At 46.1% G+C, this 23,513-nt stretch overlaps 1 long non-coding RNA gene across 12 annotated transcripts in view; it reads right to left on the bottom strand.

The window, feature by feature from the left end:
- LOC110347314 (uncharacterized) overlaps positions 1-23,513 on the bottom strand; it is a 376,012-nt gene that overhangs the window by 82,904 nt on the left and 269,595 nt on the right. For 11 of the 12 annotated variants that reach the window (XR_015441094.1, XR_015441090.1, XR_015441098.1 and 8 more), the window contains one exon: positions 1-23,513. This exon is cut by the window's left edge; it is cut by the window's right edge and continues 14,814 nt beyond it. The exons of the other annotated variant lie outside the window; for it this stretch is intronic. This is a non-coding gene — a long non-coding RNA (uncharacterized LOC110347314). 12 annotated transcript variants of the gene reach the window in all.

Raw genomic sequence — 23,513 nt, 5'->3', positions numbered from 1 at the left:
TTTAAGGTGACAAGTTTTATATATTATGTGTCTTTTACCATAATAAAAAGTAAAGAATAATTATAGTGAAATAAAAGCATGCAAAGACAAAGAAAGACTTTAAAATGTGTAGTACAGCACTATGCTCATTAATTCTATTTATAGAAATCTGTCCTGAAAAAAAAAAGCCCTTTAGGTGAATATGTGATGATGATTATGGAGACAATATTTGTACCAGAGATGATGTAGAAATAATCTATTTGCTCAACCGAGGAAATGGTTAAGTATATTTATTCTGGAATATTTGTTGTTAGAGTGATATTCATGAAAATAGTATAAATAAAAATTTTCTTATGATATAACCATCAGCGAGAAAAATAGAAAACAAATTTTAAATATAACAACTTCAAAAAATATCTATGCTCAGAACATCAAATGGTAATAAAAAACACCTGAGTTTAACAGTTTGTTCTTAGATTTCTTTTTTATTTTTGATTTGTTACTTTAATTATGAATGTATAATACTGTTATAATAAAAGAGTCATTTTAAAGACAGCTTATAAACTTATTTTAAATGTTTAAAAAGAAGAAGGAGGGGAAGAGGAGGAAGTGGTGGGGAAGCCTGCTGAGTTACCCACAAGCGGAGGTGCGCTGACCTTCCAGGAGGGGGAGCCATAGAGCTGCTTGGCCTCCAGGAGTGATCCAGTAAGTATGCAGGGAGAAGACTCCCATCTACTCACCAAGGAGAGACCGTAAGAGGAACCAACCCTGCCCGCACCTTGATCTTGAACTCCAGCCTTTGGGGTTGTGAGACAATAAATGTCTGCTGTCCCAGTGCCAGGCCATGGCCCAAGTTGATCCACACCCCTGGCTCATATTGGGATGCAGGAGGGGAGCTCTCCCTATAGATCTCATAATCTTCTGCAGCCTTCCTCTCTCCATCTCCTCCTACAATCCTGTCACTAACCAACCCCCAGCCCAGAGTCAGGCTCACAGTCAATGCTGTATGCATGATCTGTTGAAGTCCCCTGGATCCCTGATTTCCCTATGGTATTGCAAGACACAGAGAGGTCTGGGTTGGATGGAAGGTTGCAAGTGCACCTCTGACATGGAGTAGAAGCTGTAACTCCTTTGGCACAGGAGCCTAGGATGAAGCTGCATGAAAGAGGCCAAGACAATGCTTGGGCAAATGAGGAAAGCAGCGTATACAGAATGCCAGCTGTGTGCTACCCCATAAGTACTTTGCCAATGAAGTTGCATCCTACCATTATCTCTTCTACAGATAAGGAAGCCACAGAGAATGTAATCTGGCCAGTTTGTTCAAGAAGAAATTACCAAATATAATGTGGCCAAAATCAAATTTCACCATAACATATTGAAAAGTATCTGGTTAAAATGAGTCTATTCTATCATGTGCACAGAGTCTGGTGTGTAGGAATCACTCTTGCATTTCTAGTTAAGTGACAAGTGCTTTCCCATTGTACACCATGTGTTCCATGTCCCCTGGACTTCTTTCCCTCTCTGCACTGCATGTTAGTGGGGAAATGGAGCATCTTGATTAGGTAAAAGATACTAGGCATTAAACAATAGTATTATCTAATGGCCCCTTTCATATAAAAAAGCTTCTGGATGTGGATCTGGGCCATGATTTTTTGGCTGTGAGCCCAAAACACAGACAACAAAAAGAAGAATGACAAGTGGAACAACATCAGCCCAAAAGGCTTCTGCACAGCAAGGGAACAATCAACAAGAAAAAGTGCAACCTATAGATTAGGAGAAAATATTTGTAAACCATATGTCTGATAAAGTGTTAGTATCCAAATATATATAAGGAACTTCTACAAGTCAATAGCAAATAACCTAATGGAAAAGTGAGCAAAAAACTGTGTCTTAGTTACTTTTCTCATTTCTGAGACAAAATATCAAACACCAACAAGTTAAAGGAAGAAAGGTCTATTTCAGCTCACAGTTTGTAGAGGTTTCAGCCCATAGTCAGCTGACTCCAAGGCAGGATGGCATGGTAGAGGAGAAACAGTTCATGGCATGGCAGGCAGAAGGCAGTGAGCAGCAAGCAGCAGCAGCAAACCTTCCCCTTTTATTCCATCTAGGCTACAAGTCCTTTGGGTGGTGCCACCCACACCCATGTTAGGCCTTCCGATTATCCACAGCCAAGACTATGCTGGGCAAATCGTGGAAAAATTTATGCATCACACCCCTTTAGTCCATATTCAGACACTTTAGATCTAGCCACCCCTGAAAAGCCCCACCTATGAGTGCATGAGGCCCTGGGGGAACAACTAGATATAAAGCATAGCACCTAGATGGGCATATCTCTAAATAAGACAGAAAATTGGCTCACAGGTCCATGAAGATTCTCAACACTACAAATCATCAGGGAACAGCAACTGAACCCACACTGAGATTCTACCCCAGACTTCTTAGGGTGGCTATCACCAAAAGGCAAAAAATAACAAATAGTGGAAAGGATGTGGCGATGAGGGAACTCTTGTGCACTGTTGGTGGAAGTGTAAGTTTGTGCAGCCATCCTGGAGAACAGTATGAAGGTTCCTCAAAAATTAAAAATGGAACTCCCATATGACCCAGTGATCCCACTCTTAGCGTAGCCAAAGTAAATGCAATCAATATCTAGAAGACATATCCCCATTCCCATGTTCACTGCAGCACTAGTCACAATAATGAGGTTACAGAATCCTTCTATGTGTTCATAGACTGATGGATGGCCATAGAATACTGTAAGCCATAAAAGGATGAACCTTTTCATTTGCTTCAACTTGGATGGACCTGGAGAATATTATACAAAGTGAAATAAACTAGGTAAAGAAAGATGCATCCTACATGATCTCACTTACATGATGACTCTGAAATAGTCAAACTCTTAGGAACAGAGTGGGGAGGGGAGAAGAGAAATGTTGTTCAAAGAAAACCAAGTCTCAGTGGTGCAAGTTTACAGAATCATAGAGGTCATCTGTGTGGCACAGAGCACACATTTGACAACACTATGATGGACACTTAAAATTTACTAAGAGGGTGGATATTATTGAGTGTTCTTATAAGAAGAAAAAGGAAAAGGAGGAGAAGAGGAGGAGAAGGAGGAGGAGGAGGAGGAGGAGGAGGAGGAGAAGCAGCCACAGCAGCAGAAGAAGAGGAAGAAGGGGGAGAAGGAGAAAAAGAGAGGAAATGGGGAGGAGGAGGAGAAGGAAGAGGGAAAAGTGGAAGGGAAATGGAGGTGAAGGAAGGAGAGGAAGAGGAGGAAGAGGAAGAAGAGTAGGAGGAAGAGAAGAAAGAAGGAGGAAGAGAAGGAAAAAGGAGGAGGAGGAGCAGAAGAGAGAAAGATTTAGGATGTGATAAATATGTTTTGGCATAGATTGTGGAAATGGTTTCACAGCTGTGTATCTGCAAACCATCAAGTTGAATATATTAAATATGCCCAGCTTTTAGTACCTCAATCATACTGTAGTGAAATGGCTCTTAAAAAGAAGCACAGAACCACATACACCAAACTGCTAACAACAGCTACCCCTGGAGATTAGTGCTCTGCACCTATGCTTTGATTGAGCTTTATATAGGGAACATGTATTAATTTTATAATAAAAGGTACATCCTATTAAAATGAATTAAAAACCCACTCTCCTGGGGAGAAAAGTGCAGCTTTATTGCCTTTGCACATTTCTGTGGTATGAATACTCCCACCATGGCAGATTTCAAGTGATTAGAGTAAATGAAGTCACCTTCAAAATTCCAAATTGCCCCCTGTGCCTGAATGACCCAGGCCAGTAACCATTTCACACACCCCTACTGTGTTCCTCACACACTTGCTACTTCTGTGGTCAGCAGTCAGTGGGAGGTCAAGGGCTGCAAAGCTGCCATCCTCAACCCTGGTTCTCACCCTGGTGTTCAGATATTGCCAGCCCACAGGGGCAGGAAATGGAGAGACCAGGTACAGTACACCACCAGGGAAGATCATGGGTTCCACGTCTACACACAGGAAGACTCAAGACCACCAGAGGTAATTCTGGTACAATAGGGCTCTTCTACAAATATCAGCAAACTGGATAGGGATGAGGAAGGGACGTAGAGACCAGGACAGTCAAGAAGTACAGTGGAGATGGGCTCGGCCTGTCTTAAGCCAGCACTTGGATGACAGCAGCCAGTTGTGTCCTGGGTATTCAGATGAAAAATTAACCAGCAGGCAGGAGGCAGCCTGCGGACAGGTCCATTTGCCTGTGGGGGATTGGGAGGGTTTAAGGAGAATTTGGTGCCTGAAGAGCACTTTAGCTACCTTTTAGAAGGAGCTGTGAGGACCAATTCCTCATAAGTAATAACATCTGATCCTTCCTTCCCACTGCACACACACATAACCCCTAGGTGCAGTGAATCTCCACACATGAAGAACAAAGCATTAAGAAGATAGTGTTAGATCATATCTTCATATATTTCAGATAAGAAAAGATTAATCAAACAGACAGATCTAAAAAGCTCTTGGCCTTCAAAGGAGTCATTTAGACTATATTAAAATTAAAATATACAATAAAACTTCACAAAAGAAAACTATGAGCCATCAGCCAGGAATAGATGTGTGGGGTGCCTATGGGTGACCAAGGATTGGCAAGGACAGTGCGGGTAGAAGCAGTCAGCCAGACTGTGTGTGAAAGTGAGTGGACAGAAGCTAACAGTGAGTCACACAAGAAGGAACATGAATGGCCAGGGCATACACTTTTAAATGTTCAGCCTCACACATCAATCTGGGAAAGGCAGTGGCATCGCCTGCCCTTCAACACTCATAACCGAAGCCAATCTATGGAATGGCAACACCAACAGTTAATGAAGATTTCCAGAAAATATGGACTCTTTGGCATATAAGGCTGGGTGAACCGGCACACCCAGGTCAGGGGACATTGTGGGTAAGGGGTGGAAGGTTCATAGGCTTCTCTACCTAAGTTAATTCCACCACAGGATAATGCCTAGAGTCACTGAGATGATGCGTAATGACACACAGACATTTCCTGCCTAAATGTATAGAAATGGTTCCCAACTTACCCCAGGTAACTTAAGTTTTTTCATGTAACACAAAAGCCATGTGCATGCAGTAGACACTGTACAAGTGTCCTGAATAAATCCAAAATATATTTTATAGTCATTTTGACTTTGAAGATGAGCCAGAAGTCTCATGGTGCCAAATATGGTGACTAAGATGGATAAAGACATGCCATAGTATTTTATAAGCCTGCCTTTTCACTCTATTGCACTTGGCGGCAGCAGTAACCACTTTTTTTCTCTCACACCCAGTATAGACACTTACAGAAGAGGACTTCCTGAACAGCTTCAGAAAGTGGCAAGACTGGTGGGATAAGTGTTTGGATCAAGAGGGAGTATTTTGAGGCAATGCACATTTTACTATATTTTAAAATTTTTAAATATTCACTGTATATTTCAATCACACTTCATATGTGGAATTTTGAACTCTGATCTTTTCCTGGGCCAGCAACATGCTGTACAATGCCCCATTTTGATGCTGAGCGATGACAGAAGCCACAACTCCCAGCCCTATGGTTGTGATTAACAGCAAAGACTCTACAGCTTGCTGTGCTGCCAAGATGGGTGTGCGGTAGGGCAATTAGACCAGATTAATTTTTGACTTGGAGTATTTTCAATTTACAACGGGCCTATCAGGATGTAGCCCCGTCAGAAGTCCAGGACTATTTGTATTAACAAGAAGTAAGAACAACCAAAATAGCCACTGAGAGGAGGATGAGTCCTGAGGAGTGACGCTACATGTCCTCACTGTGGCGGCCGGGCATTGTCATGATCTAGAATATGACAGAGCTGGTACACTACATGAAATAGTGCTGAATACTACACTTAGAAAAATCTAGAAGTATAATTTTGAAGGAAGAATATAATATGATACTGCATTTAAAACTTAAGATACTTTGAACTTGTAAAACAATATTACATGGAAATAGTACATGCAGTTATATGCAACCTGCATCCTTTGTATTACATTAAGTTAAAGGTACCTAAAGGAATGCACACCTCCTGCAGAGCAAAGGCAAGAAGGAGCAGGCAGGGGATCCAGGAGGGAGTTCTGCTGCATTTGCAATACTTTAGCTCTTTAAAAACAAGTTTGAAGGGCCGGGAATTTAGCTCAGTGGTTCTGCTGCCTGCCTTCCAAGTGCAAGTTCCCGAGTTCCATCTCTGGTACCAAAAAAACACACAAAGAAAGAAAAAAATCATATAAAAACAAGTTTGAAGTAATATGGTAAAATGTTCCCGTTTATCAAGGTTTGGTAGAGGTCATATGGGCCCTTCTCTTGACTTTGTTCTCCATGGCTTTCTGTATTTTAGTCCATACCTCAACCCTGCCTTAGGAGTAAATTGCAGCTGGTTGGGCTGATGATGTACTGAGTTTTCAAAAATCACTTTGTCCCCAGCTTCCTGTACAGATAAGGATATCGTCTGACAGTCCTGCCAAGGACATATCATTGAGGCTTGCTGGGTGGATGAGTTAATAGACAGGGTTCCTTGAAGAAATAGAACCAATGGGAGATGTGTACAGATACATATGGAGAGGGAAGCCTCACACAGAAGCTGTGGTCAGTTGCTGGGGTCTAGTAGTGCTGGGATAGAGCAGCTTCAGGGATCTGGGCAGATTGGGTCACTGTCCCCAGCCGGTTACCCTCCATTCATCTGAAGAGCTGGGGTTCACACTTAACCTACAGTGTCACTGGCCGATGGAAGGGGGTGCCCAGGGTATGAGATGCTTTAGATGTATTTGCATGGTTCACTGTGGCCTCTTGGGCTTCTGACAGTAGCTGTAGAAGATTATGCCCTGGGCATCTGCCTCTCTGGAACAGGGCCACAGAGGGAGCTGACCACCACATGCCGCCTGGGACAAAGCCCACTGATTCCAGTCACAGCCAGCACAGCACAGACTGTGAGGAGCCCATGCCCCATGCTTGAAACACGGGGCTTTTGGGGTGTTATGCAACATTAAGGCACCCATAGATGACAAATATAGGGAAGCAGGGATGCATGAGCAGGAACCTTGGAGAAAGAGGAAGAAACCCAGTGGCAAAGGAGACGTGCGTCCTTGGAAAATGTCAATGCTATGAGGCTCTCAAGAATGGTTTCATACAGCTTCAGCACTCTACCAATTAAAGCACCTCCCACAGTTTCTGCTACAGTTGGGGTAAGGAAAGAGGAAAGAGACCAGAGCATGGCAAGGGGTTGGCACTCAGGTCTTTGCTCTGGTGCTGAGACAGGAGGCACAGTCCTGGCCACCAAGGAAACCTAGGATGCCTCAGGATAGAGACTGCAAGGAACAAAGGCCTGTGGGCTCCATGGTCTGGGTGCAGTTTTTCAACTGCCTTTGAGCCATGGAAACCTGCACATTTTATTTCACATCACCAAATTTTTATGCCTTAATGATTCCTCAGCCCCATGGCTAAACTCTCTGAGTACTCCTACAGTTCAAACATTCTCTTCCTGCTTGCCATTTTTTGAGTCTAAAATAAACATGTGCCCTGAAGATAAAGGAAGAAATCCAAAGCCGTGTCTAATTATATATTAATAGCACAAAAATGCAGAAGCTGAGGGCAAGTTAAGAAAAAATAAGTGCAAAGGAAAATACTGTTAGGGAGTGTGGGTGTGAAAATACTATTAGAGGCTGTTTTAGGGTCTTGACTGCTACTCACGGAGGCAGCCATTTTCCAGGACTCAGTTTTCCTACCTGTACTAAGGCGAGAGGGAGGGTAGAGCTGGGGTGGCTCTTCCAACTCTGCCATCTTTCAGTTCCTTGATAGACCCTGAGTGCCATGAGCTTCCAGCAAGCTAATGTCCTGCCTCCTGACTGTAGGTCTCTGGTCGGTCCCCTACCCCCTCTATGGTAGACCCTTAGATTTTTCTTTATCCCAAGGCCATTGTGCTTGCTTTGGATCCCACTCGCCATGGGCCTTCCCTGGTTGCTCCTGCCCCATTCCCTCTCACCAGCTTCCTGTGCATGGTCAGTGAGGCTCTCTGGGATACCTCGGACCTGCAGACAGAAGCCAAAGCCCAGCCCTGCTCCATGGACTCTGACCTTTGAACTCCTAGGTCAGGAGTCTCCTCTCCTCCAAACAGTTGACAGCTGAAAGACAGTGTCAGTGTCCTTGTGATGGTAAATAGGAATGATGCATGTGGAAATGCTTTACAAACCATAGAACACTCCATACATGTGGCACCCAGGACAATAATGGACAAGGACCCCACCACAGTACAAATAGGCAAAAAGTGGTTTTTGAGTTACTGGGCAGCAGAGAACAAGGGATAATGATGCCTAAGAGACAGAGTGAGCCAGGTGCACACTGTCACTGATCAGCCTCTCAGCCTGCTCAGCCTGGAGGGGAACCCAGGCAGAGCTGGTGAAGTCTTTTAGTTGGGGAGACAGAGTCTAAGGGAAAAGGGGTTCACAGTACAGGAAAAGTTGCAGAGAGAAAGAGAGCTAGAGAGCTCCAGGAAGCAAGGATTGGGAGCAAATACAGCTGTGTGTGAACTTGAGAAAACCTACGAGAATTAGAGTTAAGTGCCACTCAAGAGGGCCAGAGGGAAGGGGCCAGGGCCAGGAGCCACCTGGTGTAGAGATGTCCCTCCCAGTTGGCTGGGGTGGCGTGGGGGGAGGGTATTCCTGATTCACAGCAAATCATAAACTTGATAAACTGATTCATTTAAAACTTCTGCTCTGCCAAAGACACTTCCAAGAAAATGAAAAGACAACTCACAGAGAGAAAATATCTTCAAATCATATCTCCATGAAAGAACTAGTATCCAGAATATAGAAAGAATTCATAAAGCTCAACAATAAAGAGAAAAGTCCAATGTAAAGACTGAAAATGTGAACCAGCACTTCACCAAAGAAGTCATACCGATTGCTAAGAAAGTTATGAAAAGATGCTTAGGACCCTTAGTCACTATGAAAATGCAAATTAAGAACTACATTTTTTCTTTTTCTCATATTAATTCCATTCTCTTCTTTCTTTTCCCTTTGTAGATAAGGGAGGGCAGGGGAATGGGGAAAAAATAAGAACCAAGATGGATTATGTAAAGGTGCAAATTTCCAGTGATGAATGTCATTGTATTGTATACCTAAAATGTACCAATACAATTAATAAAAAAAGAGAACTATACAATAAGACAACTCTACATATCTAATCGAATGGCTAAAATTTAAAACAAAATACACCAGGCAACACCAAGTGCAGGAGAGCACGCAGACCAGAAGAGCTCCTGTCCATGACTGGTCTTACTGCAAATGGAGTACTTCTTTTGGAACACTTCCTACTAAGGTTATACATGCACCTACATGAGAACAAACAAGCCCACTCCAGATTCCAGGTATTTACCAAATGTGTACATGAATGTTCATAAAAATCTTCATTCATGATCACCCCAGAGAAAACAAATGAGGCACTCTTCAGTAGTGGAGTGGTAGCAAACTGCAGGGTGCCCAAGCAATGCAACATCACTGGCCACCTCAGGGGTAGTGCAGGTGGCAAATGGTGATCTGGAGTGAGTTTGCTAAGGGAAACAGTCACACCCCAAAGGCTGTGTACATGCTTTTATGTGGCCTTCTACAAAAGACAGAGCTAGGAGTGAAAAGCAGATCTGTGGCTGATAGGAACTGGGGAGGAAAGGAGTTTCTAAAGCAGCCCCCAGGTCACTACAGTTGGACGATGGCATTGCTCTGTGAGCCTACGATGGTGCCTATGTGACTGTGTGTTTGGCAGGCCTGTAGAAATATACATCATGGCATGAACTTGATGGTTTCTACATTTGAAAAACTCAGCCGTGGTATCAGGAGCCCTACAATGGAATGCTCTGTGTGACAGAGGACTCTAACAAGATTACAAAGGCGTGACACAACTTCACTGAGAAAAGCAGGTGGAAAAATCAGCAGCCTGTGTCACCTGGGAACTCAGTGATTGACTGGCTCCTTTGAGGTTCACGGTGAGGAGACTGTCCATAAACACTCTAGGAGGTCCCTCGCTTCTCACAGGGATATGGCTAGTGGCTCTGAAACAAGATGTGTCCTAGAGTCAAACATATACAGAAATAAAGGGAGACAATGGGAGCCAGATTTTCACCATTAGGAACCAAAGTTACTGATAAGCAAGAAGATGACAACATAGATCTGCCAGGGCTGGCTTTAGACAAAGGTGGTGGTATGGACCCATATTTATTGTCATCCATACACAGATAGTGTAATACATAGCTAAATATGGAAATGTGCAAGTGTGTGTGTGTGTGTGTGTGTGTGTGTGTGTGTGTGTGTAATACCCAGTTCGGCCCACTGAGAGGCCCCAGAAACAGGGATATTCCATTGCAAAAAGCACCCAGAACCCAGGTCTTACCTTCTAAAAACCATTATCAATCTCCCCAGAGAACCAATGACTCTAGGATGGGAGCAGTGGAAATATAGGCTGCACTTGTACCATTTCCAGGACCAGAGAGTGAGTAGCGCCAGATAGACAGCTAGACAGACAGGAAGAGGTGAGTACAAAATAACCATCTAATCCACTGACATAAACAAGTGGCTAAATAAATAAATAAATAAGGGCAGAGGGATTCCCTATAACAGACACAGAAGGAACAAGAGCACGGAAAATCACACCAGAATCCAAAGGGGGCAATTGCTTCATCAGAGTCACTAGAGAATGTGGAATAAGAACCCTGACTTTCAGAAGGAAGGTCTTTGTAGAGATTCAAAGTGCTTCTCCTCAGATATCCATCAATTATTGTGGTTCTCATAAGGGTTGGAGACAATGCCCCCCAGGCCTCCAGGCCCGACCCCACTGGCCCAAGAGTGCCCAGACTGAGGATAGGCCTGACACATGTGGGAAGGCTGACACCTAGCTTGAGTCTGAGTCCATCTCTGGTTCCAGCAGTGTCCATGTATGCAAAATGCTCACAGAGGGACAGGTTAGCAGAGTCCTGCCTGTGCCTGTTAGCAGGATCGTGTTCACACCTGTAAGACCCACATGGCCTCGGATACTTGTTACCCACAGATGTCCTCCCACACCAGGCCACTCTGCACATTTCAGGTGTCAGCTTTCCCAACCTCCCCTTCCCTCCCCCCCGGTAGATGGGGCTGCTCCCCAAGGGCAGTGAGAAGGCAGCCGAGGTAACTGGTCACTGAGACCTAGCACTCTCCTTGACATCATCTGGGTCCCTCACAGCCCAGCCAAGGTCAGCCCCGGATAGATGGTGTCTGCACTACAGGGACAGAGGCACAGTAAGTGAGACTGGCAGCATGGGACCAGACCCCACCACTCACTGAATATCAGTGGTCAGCAGCCCAGCAGAACCCCTGTGATGGAGAACAGGGCTTGCCTGTTCCTGAGGGCCAGTGTGAGCTACAGATGCTATCACTACTGACTCTTGGCTGAGCACAAAGCCACAGCCTGCTTCCTCAGCACTGATGAGCCAATGTGGCCCAGAAACCCATAGGTCCCTGGACACAGGACCCCAAAATGAACCATCCCAGGTGACACATGGGAGGACCATGGCCTTCCGTCCCAGTGCAGCAGCAGAGTGTCAGTCTCTGTGGGTCTTTGTCAAGGATCCTGCCAGGTAAACCAAAGCTGCCACTCTACCCCCATGGCCAGAGGCATCCAGGTCCTGGAGCAGTGACAGGGACTGTGCAGGCTTGGATTTGCCCTAGGTTCCCACCTACCACTATTCTGCCTCCTACCATAGCCACCACAGGAGACATTTTAAACCCATCTGAGAGATGAGGAGACTACGACCCAGGGTGCCTTAATCTGGGAGACACAGACAGATGCTATCTCCACTCCTCATCAGTTTCCTCATAGTGAATCTGAAAGGTGTCAGGCCAGACAGGTCTGACAACCCTTGCATGAGCATCCCTGTGGAGTACCAAGCAAGGTCCTGAGAAATCCTGCAACCAGCAATTGCATTCACCTTAGTTTCAGAAGCCTTCCAACCTATCAGCTTGTTATAATGACATCATTGGCATCATGGGGACCCACACTGGGATACCACCACGGCCAACCCTGCTGTGACACTCACTATCCAACTGCTGAGCTGAGAACCACCTGTTAATGCTGCTGGAAGATCAGAGCTACAGGTTCTTTCCTGAACTGCACCTTGCCTTTTAGAAGGCATGACCTTGAAACTCCTAGGTGAGCAGACGCACCAGTCTGAGGCTCCTCTAGCTCCCCCAATAACTTTTTCTGAAAGCTCATCTTCATCTAGTGACCACAGCTTGGCTTCCCTTATTCACCTGTGCCTCTGGCTACTCCTTCAGATGTGTGTGTATGCATCTATGCCAGCACATGCATGTGATTTGTTTTTTAATAGCAAAGCACAAAGGGACACAACAGAGTGGACATCCTTCCCACTCTGGCACCTCAAACTCAGTCCCTGAAAAGACCCTTCAACCCCTATTCCAAGGCCTTGCATTTCACTCAAGAGACTAGCTTTCACTTTGGTTTCCCCACTCCTCTGGATTGTTTCCCTATTGACTCACACCTAGGACTTTTGATTTCAGTTCGGAGATGCCAAGAGTGGGGAAGCACATCACTGCCATTCTTCATGAAAAACAAAGCTGGAAACTGCAAATCAGGGACCTAGATTGAAGCTACCAGAGAGCAGATACCATGGGACACCCCATACCCTGAAGTCTGGGGAAAGGCAGGTGACTGCAGGAGAAGCACAACTCAAGAATGCTTCCCTGGGCAGATGAGGACACTGAGCTAAATTTTCTAATAAGCTGTGAAAGACCAAGTGTGGGCTGCCATGAGAGAGTGAGCCTGGGGGCTGCAGGAGTGGGGAGTTTGCTCCTTCTTGCAGAATTTCCTCCCACAAGCTCCATCAAATACCTTGGGATTTTTCTGAAAATCCTCCCCCATGACCTTATAGGACAGGGCAACAGCAGCCATCACTGAAAACCTACTCAAATTCATCTCTCTTGAACCCCTACAGGGAAAAAAACCTTTAATGCATAGGAGAAATGGTCACAAAAATGGCACACTGGAGAAGAATCAAAATCCCCAGTCCTGTATGGTACAGGAGCACATGACACACACTGAGGCCAGAACTGAGCCAGAGGAAGAGCAAGAGCTCTGTGAGGACCTCACTCCAAGCCCCAGACACAGGGCCTGCCACGGAGAGAGGGCTAATCAAAGTGCCCAAGAGGTTCTCCCCACCTCCACACCAAGCAAATGGCATTCAGTAAGAGTGGGATAAATCTGGGACCTATGGAGAAAGCAGGTTCTCTCAAGGTGCATTGTGAAAGGGTAGTCCAAAGCTGGGGTTGTGGACAGGAGGAGTGGGGATCAGACACTGAGAAGACAATCCAGGGAAATCAACTGTGCCCTGAATCAGTGGGTATCACTCATGAAAGAACTGGAAGACTGGGATACATGAAGCCAGCAATCACCAACAACCTCATGGCCAGTCCAGTTTCTGATCAGATTGACATAGCCCATCATACCAGAAGTCTAAGGTGTGTTCATCTCCTAGCACAGAAAACATTCATCTTTGCATCCACTACCCTAAACAATATGTCCAGCTTCTAAAAAAAAAATAGTGACACATAATCCATTCTTAAAGGACACAGAAATAGTCAGAACCAGACCCGCATGTTCTAACTCAGGTATTTAAGATAACTATGACTCATATGCTCAAAGTTCTAATGGAAAAAGTATATACAACCTGCAAAATCAGATGGATAATTTCAGCACACAGAAGAAATGCTAGAAATAGAAAACGTTGCTACACACATGAATGCCTTTGAGGGACTAACTGGTAAATTTGACATAGCCAAGAAAAGACAAGTGGACATGAAAAATATATCTACAGAAATCACTTAAACTGAAAAACAGAGAAAAAAAGCAAAATGGAGAGGAAGAAACAGGACACAGCATCCATGAGCTATGGGACAATGTAAAAGGGGCCAGCATGTGCATGATTGGAATTCCATGAGGGGAAGTAAAAGGAAAGGGGACAAAGAAACATTTGAAGCAAGGAGGACCAAGAATTATTTTTTCCTTAATGAAAGACAACAAACCACAGATTTAAGATGTTCAGAAGCCAGATAAACTACCCACCTGTTCACCCACCGCCACTACCAATATTCTAAAATTTCTCAATACCAAAAAATCTAAATATAGTGGTACCTCAGTTCATGAACGCTCTTGTTTGTAAACAATTTGGTTTGCAAATACAAGTGTTTGGCAAAATTTTGCTTTTGTTTGTGAACTCTGAATCAAGTGATCAGCTTGACTGTGGCCATCTTTCCTGCACAAAAACGAACATGGGCATCTTTTCCAGAATCATGGAACAAATTAAGTTCGTGAACTGAGGTACCACTGTACCCCCCCCAAAATCCTGAAACTTGCCAGAGGGGAAAAATGCATTCTCTGCAGAGGACCAGAGATAAGAATTACAGCAGACTTCTCTCGAGAAACTGTGTGTGTGAGGAGCCAATGGAGTGGTACCCTAGAAGCAATGAAAAGAAGAGAAGCTGCAAGCCTCAAATCTTCAGCACAAACATCAAAGACAGAACCAGCCTTTATCTAACAAATGGAGAAATCTGAACTTTGCCTGGATATTTGATAATATTAAGGAAATATTATAAATTTTTCATGTTTATGTTGCTAGTTTTCTAGAGTCTTTAAGCAGTCATTATCTTTTAGATATATTAAATTTTTATGAAAGACATTTGATCTGTGAGATGGAGTAGGTGATATTGATAAGAGAAGATGGACCCAGAGGCGATCATTGTTAACAGTGAGGAATGATTTATATGGAGAGTCAATATTTACACTCCCTATTTTTAACCAGATTTGAAATGTTTTATAATAAAAATTAATAGAGTTTGAAAAGCATAGATTAAACTTTCTTGCAAACAAAACTCAAGAAAAATCATTGCTAACAGATCTATCTCCAAGAAATGCGATAAATTCTTTGGGCAGAAAGAGTATAGGGTATCTCAGAAGATGTAGATAACAGAAGAAACAAAAAGCACTGGAAATGAAGTTTTTTTATATTGAGTGTTGAGTTTTATTTTGTTTTTTAAATTAAGTTTATTGGTACATTTTAGGTATAAAATATGACGACATTCATCATTGGGAATTTGTACTTGTACATGATATATCTTGGTTCTTATGTTTTCCCCATCCCCCTGCCCTCCCTGTGAAAGTAAAATAAAATTCATTTTTCCTTGGTTTTAAATGATGTAAAATAGAGGTCAGTCAGCTTTTCCTTCAAGAGGCAGATGGTGGAGATGTTAGATTTGCAGGCCAGATCACATCGTCATCACCCACTCCACACTCAGCTCCACCATAACAGCACAAACAGGCATGACAATAAAGTTTTATTTGCAAAAGCAGACTGCTGGCCACAGTTTTCTGACCCCTTCTCTAAAAGATAACTACCTAAGAAAATTGCTAACAATGTTTTACATGTTTATATATTTTAAAAGTAAAATACAGGGCATCAGCAGCACAAAAAGTGCAAAAGGGTAATGGAAATACAGTGTCACCTGATCTTTAAGCTGCCTATGAAGTCCTGTGATGTTTGCAAGGTAGGCTCAGATCACTTTAGGATGTATGTTGTAAATATTAGGGCATGCACTAGTAACTTTTAAAGAAACATTAATAAGCCAAGGAGGATGACACACACCTGTGATCCCAGTACTTTGTGAGGCTGACGCAAGTGAATCACAAATTTGAGCCCAGCCTGGGCAACTTAGAGACTTAGCAAGACTTTGTCTCAAAATAAAAACAGCCTCAAGATGTAGGCTCAGTATGAAACCCCTGGATTCAATCTAATCTCTTTAATATTCAGAGGGAGGGGGGAAGGAGAGAGGAGAGAGACGACAGGGGAGAGAGAAGAGAGAGGAGAGACCAGGATTGGAAAATAAGTCAATTAAGAGGATAAAATGGAATCATAAAAATGTTCAGTTAAACTCAGAAAAGTCTAAAGAGGGGGAAAACAAAGTACAAGTGAAACAAAAAGGAAACAGCTAATAAGATGGCAGATTTTAATCCAACTATCTCATAGTCACTTTAACTGCAATGTCTAAACCCAGAGTTAAAACACAAAGATTGTCAGGTTGGATCTTAAGAGCCAAGAACCAATTATATTCTGCCTGTAAAATATAAAGATCTACCTCAGAAGAAGAGTAGAGGCAGACACCAGGCCAGCACTCATTAAAAGGAAGGAGCTCATTAGCATCAAAGTAGAGTTGCCAGCAAAGAACCAGAGACAGAGGGATGTTACCTATTGCCAGAGCAGTCCAGGCACAGGTGTACATGCCTTGCAGCAAACCTTAAATATGGGCAGCTGAAGCAGAGGGAACTGAGGGGGAAATCCATAATTCAGCTGGAGATGTCAACGCTCCTCTGCCTATAATTGATAGAACAAGTAGACACAAAGTCAGTGAGAACATATGAGATGAAATGATGCCATCATCAGACCAGACCTAATTGACATTGATAGAACACTCCATCAACTCTGCAGGACCCACTCTCTTCTTAGGGCACAGAACACTCACCAAGACAGACAGCAGACTGAGCCATAAAACACACCTTTACTGATTGAAATGAAGAGACATCATACAGAGAATATTCTCAGATCATAATGCAATTAAACCAGAAATCAAGGCACCCAGATTCATGGCCAAGGGTCATGTGAGCCCTGCAGAGCAGGAGACGGCTCCCACAGAACTCACAGCTGGACACATGAGCCTCAGGGTGAACAGACACTTGGTGTATATTTGGAGGTGGGAATTGCAGCAAGGATGCCTAGTAGCATGTTTGGATCCATGGAAGATGCAGGCCCACGGAGCCAGAAGGTTACAGTCCAATAACAAACCATCCTCAGCAGAAATAGGTATGCTTAGGGAAATCCCAGAAGGCAGAGGCCATGGCCAGGTACATAGCAGGAAGCCCCAGGCCCCATGGCTCCACCACTGATGCACCTGCATCCAGCTTGCTCACACCTGTGGTCGCCTAAAGACTCCTGTTGGCTCAACTGAAGGAGAAAGAAACTGGATGGGTAGCTTGGTGTGTGAATACAAGCCACACCACAGCCTTCTTGGGATGACTTTGAAAGAAGGTGGCAAGGTAAGGTCACCCAGTAGGGAAAGCACTGGGCAGTACAACTGTCCCTCCACTTTGTGAGGAAAACCAAGTGGCCTGAGGTTAGAGGCACACAGACACTTGGGCACAGACACTTAAGCATTCTAGTTGGCTGGTCAGGAGCCTGGAAGGGAAAAGACTGGAGAGCTGAGGACCAGGAGGTCTGGGTAGAGGTCTGGGGTGGCAGAATGGAGACGGGCATGAATCTGATGATGTTTGTGCTATATGCCCATGTCCAGCAGGATGTGTCCATCATGAAGATGCTCTAAACAACAAACTGGACTTAATGGAGTGGGCAGGCATTGCTGACCAGCTCTGTCACTGACCATCCAGCTAACTTGTTGGGCAAGTGAATGAAGTGAACAAAGGCAGAGGTAGAGGCCCTGCAGTGTACCCTCTCCATGCCAGCAAAACAGGCCGGAGTGGAGCTGGCACTGGGGCCCTTCTCAAGAAAACCAGCTGCAGTTAAGCAGCTGCACTGGGGCCCCTCCATCCCAGGCAGACCAGTGGTTCATTCTCCCAAGCAGAGGCTCTAGAAGTGGGCTTGTCTTTCCCACACCCTGTCTCTACCCACAGCCTAAGGGTCCTGAGGTTTGCCCCTCAACCCTCGTTCAGACTCCCCTTTTTCCATCAGATCAGATCAGGAAACCACTTGACAGAAAAGGAGGTGAGGGTAGGCCATGGCCATATGTTCCTTCAGCCACAACACATGCATACCACGCAGAATCTCCAGCCAAAGGGGCAAGGCAGCTGCCTGGGGGAGGACTTGCCCTCATGGCGGGAGGCAGCACGGGGTAGGGTGCTGCCCCAGGTACAGCACGTGCACTGAGTCAGACTCCTGTGCAATGGACATTGAATAGGATGACACCTAGGATCCAGGCGAGAGAGGGGCAGCTGCTTCCCACTGCTCCCTACAGGACCCTAAAGGATTTGTGCGTTTTGTCCCTACAATTCTGGGCTCTGTAGAGAAAGAGGTCCTGGTCCCCAGATGGGGCCACACCAGCAGGCACAAAATGTATCCCAAAGAGTTATAAACCCCACTCCTGCCTGGGAACTTGGGACTCCTTAGTGGGGGATCATCAGACAAGAGAGGGAGCCCCATCTTGGCAGGGGCAACAGAGCCTTCTCAGCAGGTGGAGGTGGGGCTGCTGTGCATGGTGATGGTGTCTGTGGAGTCTGGGTGACCTGCAGGATGCCTCCCAATAGGCCCTTGTCCAGGTGCAACTGTAAAGGGATAGCCCCAGCTACACTAGTGAGCACAGCAGGGTAAGGGTCCTCAGTAGAGATCTGAGTCACATCACTGAGTAGTCACTAAGGTCTGTAGAGGCAGCCTGAAGGTGGAAGGAAGGGGTCCATACCAACAGTGACACTGAAGCCAAGCACCAGGGGTGAATGGTTAACAGTGACTCAGCTACTGCTATGTGTCAGGGCAAAGTTCCTGTCCAATGGGACGACCATGCTACTTGGAATGGTCAGGGACCACCGAGGCAGCACAGAAGCCTGGGACAACAAACCAGCTCCTGAGTGCAATAAACTGTTCCCCTTGGAAGTATGGTGTGTAGCTTCTCTGCCTTTGGGCTTTTCCAACAGACCCCTCATGAGGCCCTGATAAACCCACAGAAGCAGAATTGTTTACAGAAGTTGAGGGAATTGTTACCGAGAAAAAAATCTAAGTAAACCCTCTAGCCTCATTTGCTCTTAGTTGACTTGAAAGAGCACTAACTGTGGAAGTCACACAGCTGGGTAGTACATTATTAGCATCCCACTAGCTTTGCTGTAGATAATATCTCTAATGTGTACACTATGATAACAGTTGCCAAGGTTACTTTGGAGGACCTGAAGCCCACTTCTGCTGAGAACACTGACTCTTCCCTTGATCCTCACATGTCTGAAAGATGTCTGGAACAGTGTGAAGAGGCATGGCATCTGTGTCTTCCTGTTGTTTCCGCTCTCTCTGATGCCTTAACCTTTGGGTCAGAGTCCCCTCTGTTCTGTATGTATACATATGATTGCTCATTGGAGCTGATCTGTGTTTTCTTTGTCTTTCACTCTTCTCTCATTTCCTATCCCACCCTTGTACTTTCCTAGCAGCCCTATCATAAGACCCTGATTGAACCACAAAGCTGGTATGTTTGCCCAGGACAATGGCTCCAGCTACAAGAATAACTCAGCCAATTCCCAGGACAAGTTAGCTATGATCACCCGCTGGTCCAAGTCTTGCATAAGAGATTACATCTTCTGGAATTGGGCCCTGCCCAGTGGAGACTTACTGGACTTTAACCCACCCCAGGCCAGGGAATCAGTAGAAACTTGCTGTTCCCTTTGCTCTAAAGCAGCTGGTCCCTATCAATCAAGATCAGTGCTGATTCCCTTCAGCTGAAGTCCCGCTCCAATAAAACACCACCTGTGCAAATGTGCACTTGCTTGGTCTCATTTCCATTGTTTCCACTCCGAAAGATGCCATACAATACCACCATTGCCCAAAACATGGCATCTGAGGTCTCGATCATGCTCATGTCTTGGAGAATGAATGAATGAGGCTTAGTCTAGCTCTCAGAAGCATAGCTTCAGGGATCACACAGCTGAGAGGACTCTGGAAATGTGCTGAGCCACCCCATTATTTTCATAGCACAGGCTAGAGATTGATTTCAGAGATTGAATCCAAGCCCTGCATTTGCCAGCTGTGTGACCTTGGGCCAGTTAATAGGCTCTCTGCCTCAGTTTCTCCAATTGGCCCTTGACAGGGTTAAAGTTGGTGTGTGCATAGGCAATGATAATAGGCACATCATAAGTGCTATTGTTATTACTTTTTATCATTTCATTGACCAAGAACTGAGAACCAGAGAGGCCCAGGCTTGGGACCAGGGGATGCCAAGTTTGGGACTGTAGAACATTGGAGTAGAAGGTGACATTGGCCCTGAGGCCTCAGGTACCCGGTGCAGGCAGGTGGCTGTGAATTTACTTGTTAAAATCCATCACCTTGGCACTTGTGATGTTGCATTTCCTCGTGTGTAACTCTCACCTCCATAAACTGCTTAGATACAGAGGAGACCAGGATCCAGCTATTCCAGCACTGGGGGAAAGGTTTCAATTATTCCATTGATTCACCTCCATCTCCAGCTGCTGCTTCTCATACCTCCCTCCTCCCTCCACCCTCATCCTGTGTGCACACCAGCACCTTTTACAGACAAATTACAGAGATACCTGAGACAGCCCCATGCCGTCCCCTGACGGAACCCAGGGGAGAGAGAGTGCCATTGAGACCCAGCAGCACTGTGCCCTCCGGGGTGTATCCTGTACCCCATAGACCAGGGTGCCCAGGGCCCCTGACCACATGTCATGTCTGTGCAGGTGACAGGGCCAGGTGCCAGGCAGGACCTCTGCTTCCTCTACTGCCTGAACCTCTGCAGGTTCTCCTCCCACTCTGAGCTAGAAAGACAGAGGTCCAGAGTGGGTCCAGAGCTGCTAGAGACACTGCCTGGTCCCAGGCATCTCTGTTCCAGAGTGACATGTTCCCCCTGGAGAAATGAACACAGCTAACCCTGGCATAGGCCAGTCTGTGGTTGTCCCACAGGACACTGGTGACATGGCTGCACGCATGCTGGGTGGGGGGCAGAGCACCCCAGGGAGGAGGAGGTCAGGAAAAACAATTGTGAGAAAGAGCACAAAGATGAAAAACTGTTGTTCTGGCCAAATCTGAGAAGGTTTTAAGGCAGGCAGGACATCCAGGTCAAATGACCCTCAGTGTGGAAACAGAGCCAGGATGGGAAGTCCCCCCAGCATGTGGAGTCCCAGAGGATATTCAGGAGGGGCCCAGGCAGGGCAGCCACCATGCCCAGTGTAGCCATCCACACTGCTGCCACAGCGCTGACCATCTCTGGGCATCTAATCATAAGGAGTGGGCCACCTCATCAACAGCACTTCTTAATTAAGCAGTAATTGGCTCTCTAAAGACATGTATTGACTTCAAGTGCCTATGTAATCAGACATATCTCACGTAGTTGTAAAGGCTCGTTAATTTTTTTAATAATTAAGTGGCACTTAATGAAATAGGCATAATTGTCCAACCTTGTCCACATGAAGCCCTTCTTGGAGACATGTGACTTGATGGGTCTCAAAGCTGTCACATCCCTCTCACCCACACTGGGGCCCCGGGCAGAGGGCAACAGGCTGTGTCCTGCAGAGACTCCTGAGATCCACCTGCCTCACCTCAGTGTCATATGCAGGTAGATTGGGACAAAAGGCAGGGACTCTCCTAACAGGCAGAGTGAGCAAGCGCAGGAGAGAGGTGAGATCTGGTCCCTGGCCCAAAACTCTTCTGTCCTGACCTCAGATAGCATCACAGATGGATGCTCATGCAGGGTGCTGACACCACCATGCATCTGATCCTCACCTCAGTCCTGAGTGGAGAAACTAAGGCACAACAGGATCAGGTAACTTCACTCCGAGTGTCAAGGCCAAGAGGGGTCAGTGCCAGGACATACAAGTGCATACATGAACACCTGCACACATGTACATACACAAACACACACCTACACACACACTTGCACAGATGTATGCAGGCACACTCATATGCATCCACATCCAATATCAGCACACCTACCCACCCATACCTGTGCATAACCATACACCTGTGCCACTGCACACACCCCTGCACACTTGCACACCTACACACTTGTACACCACTCACTCGCACACTTGCACACTCACACCCAGGTCAGTAAGACAGAGCCCACCTTGGAGTGGGACATGGTGCAGGACCCTTTAATAGGAGGTGACAGAAGGAACTTGAATCGGCACAGATGTGATTGCCTGGGCCCAGCCCACGAGGAGGCTGGAGGTGCTATTGTGCTCATTTTGAGGTTGGGAGGAGGAAAGGTGCAGACCCCTCCACACCTGTGGCCAGAGGCTATTGTGTAGCAAGTGGCCTTGCTTCCCTATGAAGGAGACACCTACCTTGCTGTCCATGGCTGCCATGAGGACTAGATAAGAGGTGTAGATAAAGTGCCTGGTGCATAGTGGGCTAAAATTAGCAAGCTCTGGAAATGGGGTGAGTTCTGGGCCAAGAGGGCCATGTCCATATGAACCACTGGAGCCAGGGGTCATTCTGCTCCGCTGCAATGTCATGTCCCACTCTGGGTGCACATTGTAAAAAGGAAATTGACAAGTCACATCCCATCCTGAGCTCCATAGCAGTGACCATCACCTACCCACCATGCTGTCCCAGTAGAGAATGCCTGGGGCACAAGGGCTGTCCCCAAACCACACCCCTATCCAAGCAGGATCTATACTTCCTGGATTCATGGGATATGTGTGGCAGGAGCCCCAGAGAGACAATGGCATGGCCCAGAGAAACTATCTCTTGGGGGGTCCCCACTTTCAGAGAGGAAGATCCCTCCAGAGAAGTGAGCTCACACTTTTGGCTCTTTCTGGAGCTTGGACTCCTGAGGGGAGCTGGAAACCCCCCAGAGACTGAGGAGTCCTTTTCAGCGCAGGGTCTGCTGGCTTTTGGGCTCCTGGCTCTGCCCTTAGGGGTACCCAGGCAGATGGCCAGAGGTCCTGGCTGTCAGTCCTTCTCTGTGACCTGGGTTTGCCAACCCGCCAGCTGATGTTTACTCTCTCCCCTGAGAAACAGTGGTAGCTGTGGGCAGAGGCTGCAGCGAAGGCACAGAGTAGTGGCGTGGCGGTGCCTCTGGGATGGGGTCCTTTGGGGACAGACCAGAAAGCCCTCCAACGCACACAGGTGTCTCCAGAAAGGAGCCCCAAACAGATGTGAGCAACGACCAGCCAGTTGTGGAAACCAAACTGCCTCCATGAGAATTCCATTTTCACTGGCTTTTGGAGCACTTCCCGCCAACTGCAAATCATTTTCAATTGTCCTACCCTAATTGTGAGGGCACTCTGCAATTAGATGCACAAACTACAGATGGGACCCTCACGGAAGTCCAAAATGGGGGTGCAAAACTCATACCTGCCAGCACCCACTCTGCCAACTGCACAAGACATTGGATGGGGGGAACACACACTGTAGACCCCCTGGTGGCCGGCAACCAAGCCAGGGTTGGAACCCACACTGGCGCCCTTTCCAATAAACATTCCCTGGCTCTGGCAGCAGCACCCCATGTCCATAATTAAGTAACAGCATGTCTGTGGTCTGGCAGGGCTCCCATCAAAATAAGCAGGCCTCACAGACAAAACAAGCAAATCGCTGCTCCCAGTACAAGCCAGGAGGGTGGGACTCCCTGTCTTAAACAGGGACTGTGCACATGCCATGGCCCGCACAAGTACCCACAAGTTAACGAGCATGCAAGCCACCAGGCCAGCAAGGCCAGACTCCACAACAAGGACTGGGAGGTACAGACCATTCCTGGC

This window comes from Heterocephalus glaber, unplaced genomic scaffold, assembly GCF_053883595.1.
Source record: "Heterocephalus glaber isolate CG9 unplaced genomic scaffold, H.glaber_assembly_v1.0 deba00000281, whole genome shotgun sequence".
NCBI classification, from domain to species: Eukaryota; Metazoa; Chordata; class Mammalia; order Rodentia; family Bathyergidae; genus Heterocephalus; species Heterocephalus glaber.
Note: the sequence above shows the minus strand (reverse complement) of the source record. Positions and strands in the feature narration are given on the sequence as shown.